Raw genomic sequence first — 16,667 nt, 5'->3', positions numbered from 1 at the left:
ATTCAAACAGACAAACTACACCCAGGAAAACACAGGAAATAAATAAACCCATATGGAGAAAACCAAAAGAATGGAAACACACACTATCATGTCCAACATGATATCTCAATATATATGCCTCAAACCCAAGATCACCCACACTCATAAAAGAAACATCACTAAAGCTTAAAGCACACACCTAACCCCACACATTAATAGTGGGAGACGTCAACATCTGACTCTCACCAATGGACAGACCATCAAGACAGAAAATAATTGGAGAAATGATGAAATTTAAGAGATGTCATGAATCAAATGGACCTAACAGATATCTACAAACATTTCACCCAAACACAAAAGAATATATATTCTTCTCAGCAGCTCATGGAACCATCTCCAAAACTGACTACATACTCCTCGGTCACAAAGAAAACCTCAACAGATACAAGAAGATAGAAATAACCCTCTGTATCTTATCAGATGGAGCTCAACAACAACAGAATCAACAGAAAGCCTACAAACTTTGGGGTGGAGCACAGGGGATCTTACTGAAAAGTTGAGAGAATAGAAGGGCCTAGAGGGGACAGGAGCTCCCCAAGGAGATCAATGGAAGCAACAAGTCTGGGCTGGGGCTGGGGCTGCTGCTGAGACTGATGCACCAACCAAGGACCATGCATGATGGAGATCTAGACCCCTGCACAGATGTACTCAATAGGCAGCAGAGTCTCCTTGTGAGGTATGGGAAGTAGAGGATACCTCTGAAATAGACTCTGGTGCCCACACGTTGACCACCTCCATCTGTGGGGTGACATTGCCAGAAGACAGAGGAAGAGGATGAAGACAGTCTAGATGAAACTCAATAGGCTGGGTTCAGATGATAGGGGAGGAGGTTTGCCCCTTTCTGAGGACTAGGGCAGATGGGAGGGAGAAGGAGGGAGAAAAATTCGGGATGCCTATGGGAAACAATGCCATTTAAATTTTTTCTATTTTGTTTTGTTTTGTTTTTTATTTAATTAGTTTATTCAGATTACAACTCAATTGTTGTCCCATCACTTGTATCCTCCCACTCCTCCCTCCCTCCTGCTTTCCTTCTATTCCTCTCCCCTAGGTCTAAGACTGAGGGAGGACCTCCTCCTCGACGATATGATCATAGGTCATCAAGTCTCATCTTGGTAGCCTCCTTGTTCTTCCATTGAGCATTTAAAAATTTTATACTAAATTTAGGAAATATTTTATGCGAAGATTCGTATATTTTTAGAACTTCTTCCTGGGAAATAAAACTACCTGCTGTATGACAGCCTTCTACTCTATTCTGCTTGCATTAATTTCTTCAGTATTTTCATTTTGATTCTTTTTAAAATTAATTAATATTATAAGTGTGTATGTGTTTGAGAGAAAAAGAGAGGGGTGGTGGGTCTTGTGTATGTGTGCCTCTCTGTGTGTGTCTCTGTCTGTCTGTCTGTCAGTATGGATGTATGGATGTATGTCTTCCCCCTATCTCCATCTTACTCCTCAGAAAGAGGAGCATGTGGGCACACTCGCACGCGCGCGCGCGCGCGCGCACACACACACACACACACACACACACACACACACACACATAGCCAACAACCCATCCTGGCACACCAAGGACTGAGCTCATTCTCTTCCCCTGTGACCTGCCAAGGCAGCTCAGCCTGGTGGAAGTGACCAAAATCAGGAAACCAAGTCTATGCCAGAGATAGGCCCCAACTCCTCTTACTAGGGCACCTACATACAGAATGAGCTGTCCATTTCCTACATCTGTGTAGAGGCACTAGGTCCAGTCCATGCATGGTCCATGGTTGGTTCTTCAGTCTATACAAGCCCCCATGGGCCCAGGTTAATTGGCTCTGTTGGTTTTCTTGCCGAGCTCCTCTCCTATCTAGGCTTTTCTGTCCTTACCCCGACTCTTCTGCAAGACTCCCGGCACTCTGCCCAATGTTTGGCTGTGGATCTCAGTGGATATGTTTTGATCCACTTCCAGGTGGATTCTCTCAGAGGCTAGCTATGCTAGGCTCCCATCTGCAAGCATATCAAAGTATCACTGGCTTTCTCCCATGGGGGTGGTCTTATGTTGGGCCAGACATTAAATGGAAACTGTCAATCTCCGCTCTATCTTTATCCCTGCACATCTTATAGGAAGGGTAAATTTTGGGTCAAAGTTTTATTGGGTATGTTGGTGTTCCCCTCCCTCCACTAGGAGTCCTGTCTAGTTAGAGGGTGGCCTCTTCAGAGTCCATGACTCTTGCTACGAGGAGTCTTAGCTGGAGACACCCCCATACTCTTCAAGGATCTTGTGCATCTGCAGCTTGGCTCAGAGGTGACCTCACTCATGGTTTCTCTTCTCTCTGCAACCCCTCTGTTTCCCCACTTCATTTTCTCATAAAATTGGGAACAGTTCTACTTCAACACCCAGACATACCACTCCTGGGAATATACCTAAAAGGTTGATCCACTATACAACAAGGACATTTTCTCAGCAATGTTTATCGCAGCTTTATACATACGAGCCAGGGTATGGAAACAACCTAGATGTCCCTCAACCAAAGAATGGATAAAGAAACTGTGGTACACTTGAACAATGGAATACTCCTCAACTATTAAAAAGAAAGAAATCTTGAAATTTTCATGCAAACGGATGGAGCTAGAAAATATCCTGAATGAGGTAACCGAGAGCCAGAAAGACACACATGGTATATACTCACTTATAAGCAGCTATTAGCCGTATCGTACAGGATAACCATACTACAATTCATTGACCCAAAGAAGATAAGAAACAAAGACGGCCCAATGGAGGATACTTAAATCTCACTCAGAAAGGGGAAATAGTATAGATACTTGAAGTGGTTGTTTCCTTTTTTTGAAAGTTCTCTCAAAATTGCACATTATCTTTAATAAATAATCTGCAAGTTAATAAGTTGTAAACCATCTATAATGAGAGTCATATTTTCCTTTTGACTGGACAGCCACTTGGTTCAATGACATAACAGAAGTGTTAGGAAGTGTACATGGTCCATAAAACAACAGGCGATGTTTGAAAATGAATGCATGAGTAACTGCCTTGTAGATTCTAACAAACATGGAGATGGCCATGGAAAGATCACTCTCAAAACCCTGTCATCCTCATATCTATGTATAAACTATCTATATACCTTACATAGCCAAACATGGCTGCTAAAGGCCATGGATTATTCTGTATTAAATATATTTGATTCAGGGTCATTCCTTCACCCAACAAACAATTCCAGCAGGCTTATTGTTAGCCTCCAAATCTTGGAGAGAGTAATGAATTGCTAAGTTACTAGGTTCCATGACTTAAAAATTAGCTTCCTCGGCAGCAATAAATAACAAAGCAATAAAAGGGCAGGCATTCTCATTTATCCCATGATTCTTCTGTTAGCATATGTATGCATACTTAATGAAATAAATCCCATCTTGTCAATTTTTAGGCAAGTATAGTCTCTGTTTGAATCAATAGTTACTTTATCTAAGAAACACTGGACACTGGGCTAATGAGCAATGACATTGTCTTTTCATTAAAGTACATGGCCAATCTAAGAATAAATTAGCTTTATGGTTTCTACTCCAAGCTGCCTTCTATGACACCACTTGGTGTTTACCTAGTGAAGAATGAAGAAGACAGTTGAAGATCTGCTTTCATGAAGGATAGATAAGTCCTCGTCTCTAAGAGAACTAGGAGATGAGAGAAACCTATTCATTAGCAAGGTTAACCAGAGATGTCAAGAAAGAAGAATGTCACAGTCAGCCTGTATCGATGCTTCCAAACTTCTACCATTTCAAGAAACCTTCAAGGATGAAAGAAAAAGATGACATGATAGGAAGCAGGGGAGATGGCTGTAGGCTTTGATCTTTCCCTACTTTATTTGGGGTTCTTTAATGCCTCAACTTCCCTTCCAGCCCACCAACCCTAGATAGGAGAGAAGCAGGGTTAATAGGGACAGGAGAATTAGACATTTTAAAACTCAGTTCTTTGGGCAGATTCCATTCCAAAGACTCCTTAAAAAGAAAACCAGAAATTCCTCAAAAATGACCACAACCAGAGCAGCTGGAACCTGGAAGCATTCTCTGCATCGTTTCTCTCTAGGATCATCTCAAAGAGGAGAGATGAATGACGCATAAGCCATGCCTCTGTTTTTGTTTTTTTGTTTTTTTTTTCCCTTCATTTATCTCCTCTCAGTGTCCATACCAGGATATTTATCAACTGGCAAAGACCATGTCCCCACAAGAGGCAGTTCCTTTTCTAGTGGACAAACATCTTGCATCCTCTTACAAGTCTCTTTCCCATCCCACACTTGCGGTAAAAACAAATACATGTTTATATCTGCTATACATGGCTCATGGGTTAAGAGTATTGCTTCTCTTGAGAGCAACCCAGTTAAGTTCTGAGACCCCCCATTTTTTTCTGGCAGATAACAGACATCTATAACTCCAGCTGCGGGGGATGGAATGACCTCTACTGGTTTTTGCGGGCACCTGCAAATCCACACATAAACTCATAAGTGAAAAAAATAGCAGTGCTTATCAGTTGAACAGAAGACTATTTGGGCCCGTAAAAGCTGAGATATTTAGTGTCTGTCATGTTGTATGTCAGATACATTTGGTGCAAGTAATATTATTTGATTTGAGATGGTCGTATAATAACATAATATTGTAAGGAAAATATACAGGACTTGGGCTGGGGTTAGAGTTTGTAGAACATTTTTTTCTAGCAGGCATGAAGCCCTCTGTTCCATGCTAGCACTTGGAAAAACAGAGCATGAGGGAAGATACCTATGGTTCAGGCAGTTGGCTGGTAAAGGCAGGTGAGTCAAAAATTCACAGTCATTTTTGGTTACATACCAAGAAGAAGGCTAGCCTGAGATATATGAAACCCAGTCTTTTCTTAAAGAAATAAAAAAGGGAATAAGTACAGGAAAATCTAATATGAACTTCATTCTATTTTGTTGATGACAGTCTTGTAAACTGTAACCCAAATTTATAATCATATAGAACATATTTCTATCACTACTAAGGTCCTTCCCATGGCCTTTTACAAATGACAACAATTTTATTCTGGCTTCTAGCTCTCATGCATGCATCTCCAAAGAACCAGTCCTCAGTTGTAAAAACGTTTTTTCTTTTCTCCTAATAGCTTTGAGGGCATTTGCTTTTTCTTCTTTGGTAGGAAAGACTTTCCATCTTTTGGTGAAATGTTTTGTGATTTTATGAAAATCCTTTCCATATGTTTTATGGTTCTATTCTTTGATCAATTTTATTGATTGTTACAGATAAATAGCTCCATTTTATTCATTTTATTTATCGTTTTCTTGTTCTCAGTTTCATTTATTTATGTTCTTATGCTTGTAATCCCCTGATTTCACTTGTATCATTTTATTTTATAATTCTTTTTCCATAATAGGTTCCTAAGGTCATGGCTGAAATTATTGATTTGAGCATTTTGCTTTCAGTTCATTGCATTAGCTACTGGTTGCTTTGGTAAAACACCTGTCAAAAGCCTGTTATAAGTAGATGTCCTAGATCTGGGTAGGAGTTTAAGGTTTAAGCCTTTTTAGCCCCTACCCAGATCTAGCCAATGGACAGAACATTCTCCACAGTAGAGTGGAGAGTGGGATATTACTTTCTCACATACTCTGATTCCTCACCTTTGACCATGTATCCTGGAGGGGGAGACCTGGTGGCACTCAGAGGAAGGACAGCAGGTTACCAAGAAGAGACTTGATACCCTATGAGCATATACAGGGGGAGGTAATCCCCCTCAGGAACAGTCATAGGGGAGGGGAAAAAGGGGAAAAGAGGAGGGAGGGATGAATGGGAGGATATAAGGGATGGGATAACCATTGAGATGTAACAAGAATAAATTAATAAAGGAAAAAAATGGGAAAAATAAGTAGATGTCCTTGTGTCAAGAACAGTGACAGGACTGAGCAGAATCAGGTCACATGGTATGCATAGTCAGGAAGCAGAGAAGGAGGGAGAGAGAGAGAGAGAGAGAGAGAGAGAGAGAGAGAGAGAGAGAGAGAGGCTGAGATTCACCTTATTTTCTCAGTTACTCCCCTTTTATTCAATCCAGAGCCCTTTTAAGAGAATGTGCACTCAAATCTCAAATTCGGGGCAAGTTTGTCTTCTTCAGTCAAACCTCCTGAAGCTTTCACAGACAGTATTATAGTTGTGTAGATAAGTGCCTCCAAATACAGTCTCGTTCACAGCTGAGACCATAAATGCCCCCACAATACCTTGGTTTTTCATACACTTTACACAGAACTTTTATGTACGTTCAGCTCATTGTGTATATTTATTTTCTTCTGTGATTTTCATGACTTCCTCTTTAACTTTTGAATTACTGAAGACTGTATATTTTTTAAACATTCAAATGTCTGGAGATGTTTCTTCTATCTACTATTTATCTATAAGTGCTCTGTGTCCTTAGTTGCTTCAATGTAATAACATGGTCCTATTCTTAGAGGACATGTATATTTATTTATTTATTTATTTTTACATTTATATTTATTAAGATTTTCTAATTCTTTCTTTTTTTTTTTTTTAATACAGGGTTTCTTTGTAGCCCTAGTTGTCCTGGAACTTTCTCTGTAGGCTGGGCTAACCTTCAATTTAGAGATCTGTTTGTTTCTGTCTCCCAAATGATGGGAGTAAAGGCATCCCGCACCACATACAGCTTGCTAAGATCTATTTTACATGTAGGCTGTGTTGAAAACTTCTAAAGATGGTGCTGGGAGATGGCTCAGTGATTAGGAGTACTTGCTGCTCTCCTAGGGAATCTGAGTTCCATTTCTAGCACCTTCACCTAGGCCCTCACAAGCGCCAGGAAATGCAGCTGCAGATTGAATGTCCTCTTCCGGCCTCTGTAAGCATGTACACTTACGTGTACACGCATATGCAAAAACACATATGCACACACATTAATAAATAATAGAAATCCATTTCTAAAACTTCTAATCTTGTGAGAAAGTGTCTAGTTATGACTTGATATGGTAGCATTCACCTACAGTCTGAGATGTAGAAGGCCTAGGGCAGAGGCCCAGGAGTTTGAAGCTAGCTAGAAATAACCTGGTAGTTCCTTGTCTCAAAGTCCAGGATCTCAGGATTTAGTTCAGTGAATTTTCCTTGTCAAATAAGTCCAAGGTCCTTAGTTTAGTCAGTGGCAACACAAAAGGCAAACTTGGAAGTTCTTGAGTGCTATTCAGCTTTACCTGGCTTGTTTCGTTATCACGAGTGGTCACATTCATCTCCCCTCACTCCAAGTGTTCATTTTCCACTTATATTTATGACAAAATATGGCATGATGTTGGTCATTCATGGTAGCTCAAGCCAAAGGGAAAGGTTTCCCTGTGGTGGACTCTCTTTGTAAACTCAAGGAAAGAAAGTGTCCCAGGCCTCCACCTGAGGAGCTGCAGAATCCAGGCCAGGGAGCTTCAAGCTTTGCCCTAGGGCACCTCCTACATCTTTTCTCGGGTTCTTCTCTTCTTCAGCTCCCCTGGGTGCCACCCACTGTGGTCCTGAGAGGGGTGCTGTCATCTTCAGCCTGTGCTGCTGGCCTTTCTACACCTCAGGACAGCAACACCTCAGGGCTCCAGAGACGCTGAGGCTAAATCTCCAGAGCTGTTGGGGCCTGCGATCAGATGCCTGGAGAAACTGAGGCGCTGAAGCCTGAGCTCCCACAGCTGCTAACAGGGAACTCGTGCGGAGGGAAGCATGGTCCAACTGTGGTCAGTCTGACAGTTCAGGTGCCATCTCTGTGGCAACAATGTATAAACTGGCCATTCCCCTTAGGCAGGAAGCTTTCTTTACTAGGTCTGGCGTTGACAGCTAAGGTTCAAGTCTGTGTGAACCCATTGAGGTCCCTCCACCACACCTCTCAACCGTCGAAATGGCATTTCCAGCTTCTGTAGCTGTCACAAAGGTCATCTCCAGTCCCTCAATAGGACCCTTCCCAGACTATGCTAACTTTACGTGAAGAGTTTAAACTAAAAATCCCCACAAATCCCTGTGCAGGGAAACCCACCGATCCTTGAGCAGGAAACCTTATCAATCCCTAATTTCCACCAAGCTCAGAGTTTAAAATACAACAAATCCTCATCCTGGAAATCTGTGCCCTAGAAAGCTCCGCCCACTAAGAAATCCTATTTAAAGACTGTTTGCTCGGTTTCCTGCTGCCTTCTCCTAGGAGCAGAGGCTGCCAGCCCTAGATTCATCCTTCTACTCCCTGAAACCTCCAATAAATCTCTATTATGAGATTTACTGCCTGGTGTGACTCTCTCCTTGGTAGAAACCAGGAAACACTGAAGAGAAGAAGGGAAGAAGTGGAGCCGGACCGAGGCGTCTAGGCTCCTTAGCTCAACTGGGGATACCTTCCCCTGGGAGCAGCAACCCTGAAGAAGGAGCAAAGCTGAGGGTCCTGAGCTCCTCAGCTCAGCTGGGGTTACAGGAGAGCTGCAATGGCTCAGCTGAGGAGGCCTCCTCCCAGAGCTGTGTAGTTTCTGGACTCCTGTATCTCAGGATACCCTTCCCTTGTACCACCTCAGAGCTGTGGGTTCCTTGGGCTTCCCAGTCCCAGGATGCCTTTCCATCTGAGCGGAAAAGCAACAATGATAACCTCTTCCAAACTGTCCCTTTCTCTTAGCAACCTTATGTTGACCAAAACGAATTTCTCTTACTTAAACACTATAAAATAACGTTTCTCAGGTGATCATCTGATACGGTAGGGCTTTAGCGCGTTTTGGGGCAGAGCAATTCATATGATTTACCAATGTTTTATCATTCTAATGATCTGGTAGGGATGGAATTAAAATGTATTTCATAATTTACCTGTTTAATGAATTTTAGTGTTTCGGACATTTTTACAATTGTCTGATGGGCTTGGGAAATCCGAGTAAAGTGCATGCTTCCCAAGAATAAGGACCTGAGGTCAATGTTAATCACCATGTAAATTTCCACGTCCTTTGGTGTGAGCCTAGAACTGGAGTGCTGTGTAACAGCAGAGAGATTTCTAGGCCTTTCTGGCCAGGAGAGTCAATCAAATTAATAAGCTCCAAGTCTGCTGAGACAATATCTCAGAAAATGAAGTGGAGAAGGAATTTATGAAGACACCTAATGTCAACGTCTGCACCACTAAAGATATGCTAGCTTCTGGAACCAAGTTGGGGCCAGCAAGATGGCTTAGCAAGTTAAGGTGCTTGCTTCCAAGCCTGACCACGTGATTTTAATCCTCACATAGTAAAGAATAGACTCTTGCAGGTTTTTCTCTGTCCTCCACTTGTATACTATGGCTAGTGCATGCAACACATGCGTGTGTGTGCATGTGTGCGCGCACACACACACACACACACACACACACACACACACTGAAATGTAAAAAGTAAACTAAGATGGACTGTCAACTTTTCTCCTACTCAGTTCCTTTATACTGTGTCATTACTGCTGCAATCACAAATTAGAGATTTTCCTGACATACTTGTAATGACAAACAACATTATGGCTATACTCTTAAAGGTAGATCCCACTGAATATTTGATAGAAGCCTAAAATACATGGCTAAATACCAGGGTCAAGATTAAAACCTCTAAACTTGAGTTGAAGAGATGACTCAGTATTAAAGCTTCTGCTCTTTCCAGGGACCTGGGTTTGGTGCCCAGCACTCCTGTAGGAAGGCTCTTAAGTACTTCTTACCCATCTCTAGAAGAGTCAACACTCTTTTCTGTACTTTTTAGGAACTTTCATGTACCTACACACATAGTCATAATTTAAAATAAAATTTAAAAATAGACTCTAAAGTTTTAATTACAGAGCATGCATTAAGAGAGTTAGAATTATCAAATTATTCCCCAGTTGTGTGAGGTGGACTAAGTCTTCTGTAACAAGCTACATTTGATTAGTGTTGATTGCACTCTGGGCTCATCTGATTTATGTTATGGCCTGGTATTACAGAACATTAAAAGTAACCCTCTTTTAACGTTGTGCTTCACTCTGCCAACAGTGTCTTTCACTGGTAATTTAAGATTTGCTTAACTGATAAATGTTTCCAGAATCCATTAAGGTCTTAACTGCATAATATATAGAAGCTGCTTTGGTCCTAGTGTCTCCAAAGGTTTATGTGATGAAGTCTTAATTTCTAACACAGCAATATTGGAAGGGGGACTAGTGGGAGGTATCTGATAGAACTGTAATGAATGGTGGTCTAGTGTCATATCTGTTTATGTGACAAAATACTTTGACAAAAGAAAAAGAAGAAGAAAGGAAGGAAGGAAGGAAAGAAAGAAACCTAGGAGAGAAAGGCTTTATTTGGTTTACAATTCTTGGCTGCTGGCAATCATTCTTAGGAAGTCAAGACAGAATCTCAAAGTAGCTCTACTCTGTGCCTAGAGGAGAGGCAAAATAAATGCATGCATACCCATTTGATTTCTTGCTTGCTCTGCTGAGCTTGACTTTGCTACTATTACATAGGTCTGAACCCTATGGATAGGGAATGATACCACCAACAGTGGCCTGAGTTTTCCCACATCAGCAGGCTTAATTACAACAACCCCCCATAAGCATGAACATAGGCCAAACTATGTAGGCAATCTATCAACTAAACTTTTCCCAGATAACTACTAGTTGTGTGAAGATGAAAGTTAAAACTAGCCACCTCAAATAGGTTTCATTTTATTTATAAATTAGTCATCATGATTCCCTTTTCTCTTTTAATTTAACCTCTCTCTTCCCTTCTGACTCTACTTTGTTATGAAGCAGAATAACAACATTGCTTAACCTTGGAATTCTTGGCTGTATTAGCTAATTTTCTCAATGTATGTTAAAACTCTTATCAAGATCAACTTAAGCAATGAGGGTTTATTTTGACTCAGTACTGAAGGACATCATGGTGGGCTGTCACAGAAGGACAGTGAGACAACTCTTCACATTCATCCACAGTCAGAAAGCAGAAAGAGATGAGTGCTGGTGATGAGCTTGCTTTTTACACTTTATTCAGGCTGAAACACAAGGCCATGGGATCATTCCATGCACTTTAATAGTCTCCATGATCACCCTCATAGTCACACCAAAAGGTATTTTTCCATGTTGATTGAAAATTTCAACATGTTGGCAAGATTATCCATTATTTAAGAATTATGGGTCAACATTAGCCTCTTTTAAAAATTTTTCCATTCAGAATTAGCCACTCTCAGAGTTTATAGCATGCAACACGTGTCAGACTGGCACATATGGAATTCTGTATCACCTCATATGGCAAGCATTTATCACAAACGTATGGCATATTAGTGTGTTCCAGGAATCATCAATAAAGTAGAAAAAATGCCAAGGCTCATAAAAATTATAGTAAAGGAAAATAAATATCAGGTATGGTGTAAAGAGTATAAGTTCAAGCAAAATTTCTCTGTCCAGCTATATTTTACAGCAATTGTAGAGAAAGGCTAAGGCAAGTGGTGGCTGCACATCCTATGTCCTGTACTTTCCCCTTGAGTATTCTTGTCAGACAAGTGTCTCATGGAGGAAATCAGCTTATATATAAGGTAGAGTTTAAGAGCTAGAGCTAACATATGCCAGATATGAATCTCTTTCAGTTACCCTTGGTACATAGATCAATCCTATGCATGAATTCCAGGGTATTTTAAGTCAGTGGCTGCTGTTTCAGCCATATATTCAGCCAGAGAATGGTAAGTAAATTAAATGTATTGTTTTGTAACCAGCAGAGGGAAGATTTCCACAGAATGGTTCCCAGGGCTATGCTATTGCTATTACTTTCTAAGCCATGTCTCTTACCTTTTTTCATTTGTCCTGTAATTGGTTTGCTTACTGGAGATAGAATCATGCAAGCAAAATCAGCGGTACATAGTGACCAGAAAGATAATAGGAAGAAAATAAACCAAACATTTTGAGGAAAAAAGGAGAACGTTTTTTATTAGCAAAAACTTTGGTATTATCATCACTCAGAGTCTTTGACTTTTAGGAGGGTTGTGAAACCAGTGCTGACCCTAAGCATTGGAGAGAGCAAGGAAAGACTAAAAAAGCAAGAACATATCAGCTTGGGGTGATTTAACCTAATGTGTTCAATTGCAGATGAATTAAATATTTAAAATTAACAATAGACTAATAAAAAGAGAGGTTTGACCTTGTTAAATGTAACCCAAGGTTTTCTCCCATTCCATAATTAAGTTTGGCTCTCTGCACATTCTTTGATTTGATTATTTCTTTAGTTGTAAAGCAGTTTCTGCTGTTCTTGTTGATGCTGCTGTTGTTGTTCTTGTTGTTTGTTTTCTCTTTATGTCTTTTCCTGGAACTCACTTTGCATACCAGGCCAATGTTCAACTCACAGAGATGCCCTTGCCTCTGCTTTCTGAGTGCTGAGATAAAGACATGGGCTACCGTGCCTGACAGGAAGATTTTTATTTGTTAATTGGGGGAGGGGGGTGTTCTTTCCATACTATTGGGTTCTGTTCAGAAAACTTTTTCTTTAACTCTCTCTGGAAGGCTCCCTTTAAACTCATCTGCCTCTCAATAAAAGCCTCCTTTCTCCAATTTCATGGGTTCTTTTCTAATTTTCCAACCTATTCCGAAAGAAAATCACAGCAAGTAAAAGCTAGTACCGATAGCTATGTAGAACACGCTGCGTTTGCTTTTCTTTGTATATTGGGAATGCATTCTATAATTTTAAACATATTTTTAAAAATACATGGAATTGGGCCCATAGGGATATCTCAGAGGGTAAGAATGCTTGCTGCTCTTACAGAAGACCTGGGTTCAGTCATCAGTATCCACATTCACACGTCAAATCATAAGAGCCTGTAATTGGCGTTGTTGTGGAGCTTACACCATTTTTTTCTGGCCTTCCTTCACATAGCACACAGACAAGCAGGCATACACATATATGTACATATATAAACATTATATTATATAATCAGATTTATATTAAAATAAAATATATGAATTCCAAACACAGATATAAAATTTTCAGGTAGTATGATCTGACTCACATTATTGACAAGCTGGCTTTTTTTTTTTCATTTTTTTCTCCTTTATTAATTTATTCTTGTTACATCTCAATGGTTATCCCATCCCTTGTATCCTCCCATTCTTCCCTCCCTCCCATTTTCCCCTTATTCCCCTCCCCTATGACTGTTCCTGAGGGGGATTTCCTCCCCTTGTATATGTTCATAGGGTATCAAGTCTCTTCTTGGTAACCTGCTGTCCTTCCTCTGAGTGCCACCAGGTCTCCCCCTCCAGGGGACATGGTCAAAGGTGAGGCACCAGAGTATGTGAGAAAGTAATATCCCACTCTCCACTCTACTGTGGAGAGTGTTCTGTCCATTGTCTAGATCTGGGTAGGGGTTTAAGGTTTATCTGCATATTAGCCCAAGGGGCATGTCCCACGAAAGCCTTCACTTACCAGGAAACTGAGACAGAGGGGAGGACATTCTAGTGGGACTCTAGATGAGAGAATCATGGGAGAATGGCAAAGTAGAAGGATCCAGAGGGTCCTAGAAGCCTACAAGTAGAACATTATGATAGGCAGATTTGGGCACAGGGGTCCCGCTCAAACTAAGGCACCAGCCAAGGACAATACAAGCTGACTTTCCTTCTGAAGACAAAGGCAAATTCCTTTTCTTGCCTTTTGAACTACTAAGGATTTTCCACATCCCATAGTGCATCATCCTTCCTCTGCTTTTATTTATAAGTCATCAAGTACATGTTAATTCTTCTGTCTAACACTAGAATGCCCCGCTATGATTTGATGCCTTCATCCCACATGCATAATTTAGGATAATCTCATTAACGATCCATGTCTTGATCATAGGCACACAATTCCTTTCATAGTAAAAGTACTTTATTCAAAAACTCCAAGAACAGACATCGTTATCTTTTTAAAATTTACTGGCTCGGAAATAAAATGATATTTATATCTCATGTTCTGGGGTCAGGGGTTCGGGTTGATTTCCTTGGTGGATCTGGACCAGATTCTCATGAAGTTGACCAGGAGTTATTGGCTAGGATTATGGTCTTCATAAATTTGACTTGGAATAAGAGGCTGCTTACACTGCCTTACAGTTGTTTGCACATCATGTTGTATCTTCACAGTGTAAATATCAAGGAAAACTACAGCGCCACTGTACATACCAGTTTGTTGGGCAGTCCTTGCATTCATACTTTCCCTTGATAGAGGATAATGCCCTGTTTAACTCTTTCCTTTATAAGTTTTGTGAATTCACATTCACCTATTCTATTATTATTGACTTCCAATTTTGGCATAACATTCTAGAGACAGCTTACTGTGTTTCATCATAAGACTTTTAGGGATTTGGGCCTTACTTCATAGTCTTTATTACACTTTAAGTATTGTATGTGACATGGAAGGAAGACCAAACTTTTTAATGTTGTATCTTATTCTCTGAGCATCATTTATGCAAAAGCACTATCATTTCCCCTCTTGAACACTAGTATTCGAGCAGGTTTTTAAAGCATCAGTCCACAAGAACAACATAAACTCACTTTGGTACCTTCACTTCTGTCATGGTGACCCATATGTCAGTCCTTATGCCAATATAGCTGAGTCACTGCCACCTAGGAGTGAGTTTAGCACTGGGATGCTCTGAACTGATTCTCATTAACAGGTTAATAAGTACATACTTCTATCTTGACATTTATTTTACTAAAATATCCTTTTGGGATTATTGTAATGAATTTTCACTTCAGGGTACAATACTTGCTGATCATAAGTAAAGCTTTGGATTTGATACCTTACTCCACATAATAAAATTTAAAAAGTTCACTTTAGATTGTGTGTTGCATATATAGAAAATACAGCTGATTGTGTCTAAGTTCCTTGCTTCAATTTTTACTAACACATTTAGTGTTAGTAAAGAATCTGTGGGATTCTTCAGGATTTTCTTTTTCTAAGACTGTGTTACTCCAAGTATTGACAGGCTTATTTCCTGCTTCATAGTTAAAATTTTATTTTTAAAAAATATTTTCATACTTCAGTGTTTCAATTTAGAAGTGATAAGGACACCGATTTTTCTCTTCTTCCTCATATTTTATGAGTAATCTTCCAATGTCATTATTAAGTAGGATGCTTTCTGTGAGTCTTCCTTTCAGGGGAGGGTTTTTTTTTGTTTTGTTTTTTTTAATTTTTTTTATCTAGCTGTGAGGTTTTTTTCCAGTTCTCCATTGTTGATGTTTATAATGAAAATGTGATAGTTTGAACATTATTTCTCAGTCTCTGGTGATCACTTTAAAACTACCTGTAGAACACTGATTACTGTACACTAAACTTGCTTTGTGTTTCTGTGATAAAGCCATTTTATTCAGTCTTTAATTTCTGTTATTTGCTGCTGGATTTGATCTGATGCTATTTTTGTTGCCACATTTATCCACTTTAAAAACAGATCCACACACATTTTCTCCCATTCTACTGCTTTTTAGTATTCACAAAACTGGTAAGACCTTACCCCAATGGATAAAATCAGTTGAGAAGGCTTTCCAGATAATTCATTTTAATTAATTTCTCCATGTTTGGTAGAACTTACCAGAGAACCATTTGAGTCTGACCTTTCTTTGTGATTATCTTTTATTGGTAATCCTTGGTGTCCTGACCTTAGCAATAGCTTATTTCATCTCCAGTTTGTAACTGTGAGTTGTGTCTTTCTAGAAACGCACTTGTTTTGTCTAGTGGACCTTATTTATGTAATTCTTTATACTATTCATGTGTATTTCTGTCAAGTTCACAGTAACCTCCCCTTGTTTACTGAAATTTTTGTTTGTTTTTTAAACATAGAAATGCTATGTGAATATGTTTTTGTTTCAATTCCAAGTGAGGGATATGGGCTGCTTCAGATTGTCCACAACAGCTGACTCAGATTTTCCTTGTACTCTGGCAGGGGCATGGTTTTGCCAGCTGAGTATAGTTTACATTTGGAATTCAGCAGACTCTTCAGAGTTTATATAAAAGTGCAGGAGCTGCAAGACGCAGGGGCTGCTGCTCCCCCTGTTGCTGCTGCGGCTGCTGTTAGTCTTATTGTTTGTTGCTGGATTGATGGCTCCTGCTTGCTGGTTGGAGATGTCCTAATGAGGAAGGACTTTGACCCAAGGAACTGGACCCTTCTCATCAGCAAGAAGCAGTCTAAGGGTATCAGTGTCCTCTTCCTCCTCCAGCCGTCTTTCTCTCCTACCCCAGGTTAGGATTTTGAAGGGATGGGATAGTTTAGGCAAGCAGAGTAAAGAACCCAACAAAGTAGCCAAAAAATCTGGCTACACCCCAGCTTCTATTCTAAAGTGATGATCACGCCTGTGTGATGCTTCCCAGGCATCTGAACTGAATCTTACACTTCCGAAGAAGAAAGATCCAAGTCAAAACCTTGCTTTCAAAGGATATTTATTGATTGTAGGGAGTGTGAGAGGTTTTGTGTGCATAAGTACTAAGTCATGAGAATGCAGGTCAAAGGGACAACTTGTGGGCGCCAGTTCTTTCCTTCATACATGTGCATCCTGGCAATCAAAGTCATGTTGTCAGCCTAGTAGCCATTGTCTTTTCCTGCTCAGTCATCTTGCTTGACTCCGAAATGTACTCTCAGCCTGCTTTTAGCTACAGCCCCCAGGTGAAGAGGCAGGGCTTTTATAACCCTATCTCAAGTCCTTCC

Source organism: Acomys minous (assembly GCF_964271855.1).
Source record: "Acomys minous genome assembly, chromosome: 1".
Classification (NCBI taxonomy): Eukaryota; Metazoa; Chordata; class Mammalia; order Rodentia; family Muridae; genus Acomys; species Acomys minous.
The sequence above is the reverse complement of the archived record's forward strand: the minus strand, read 5'-3'. Positions refer to the sequence as shown.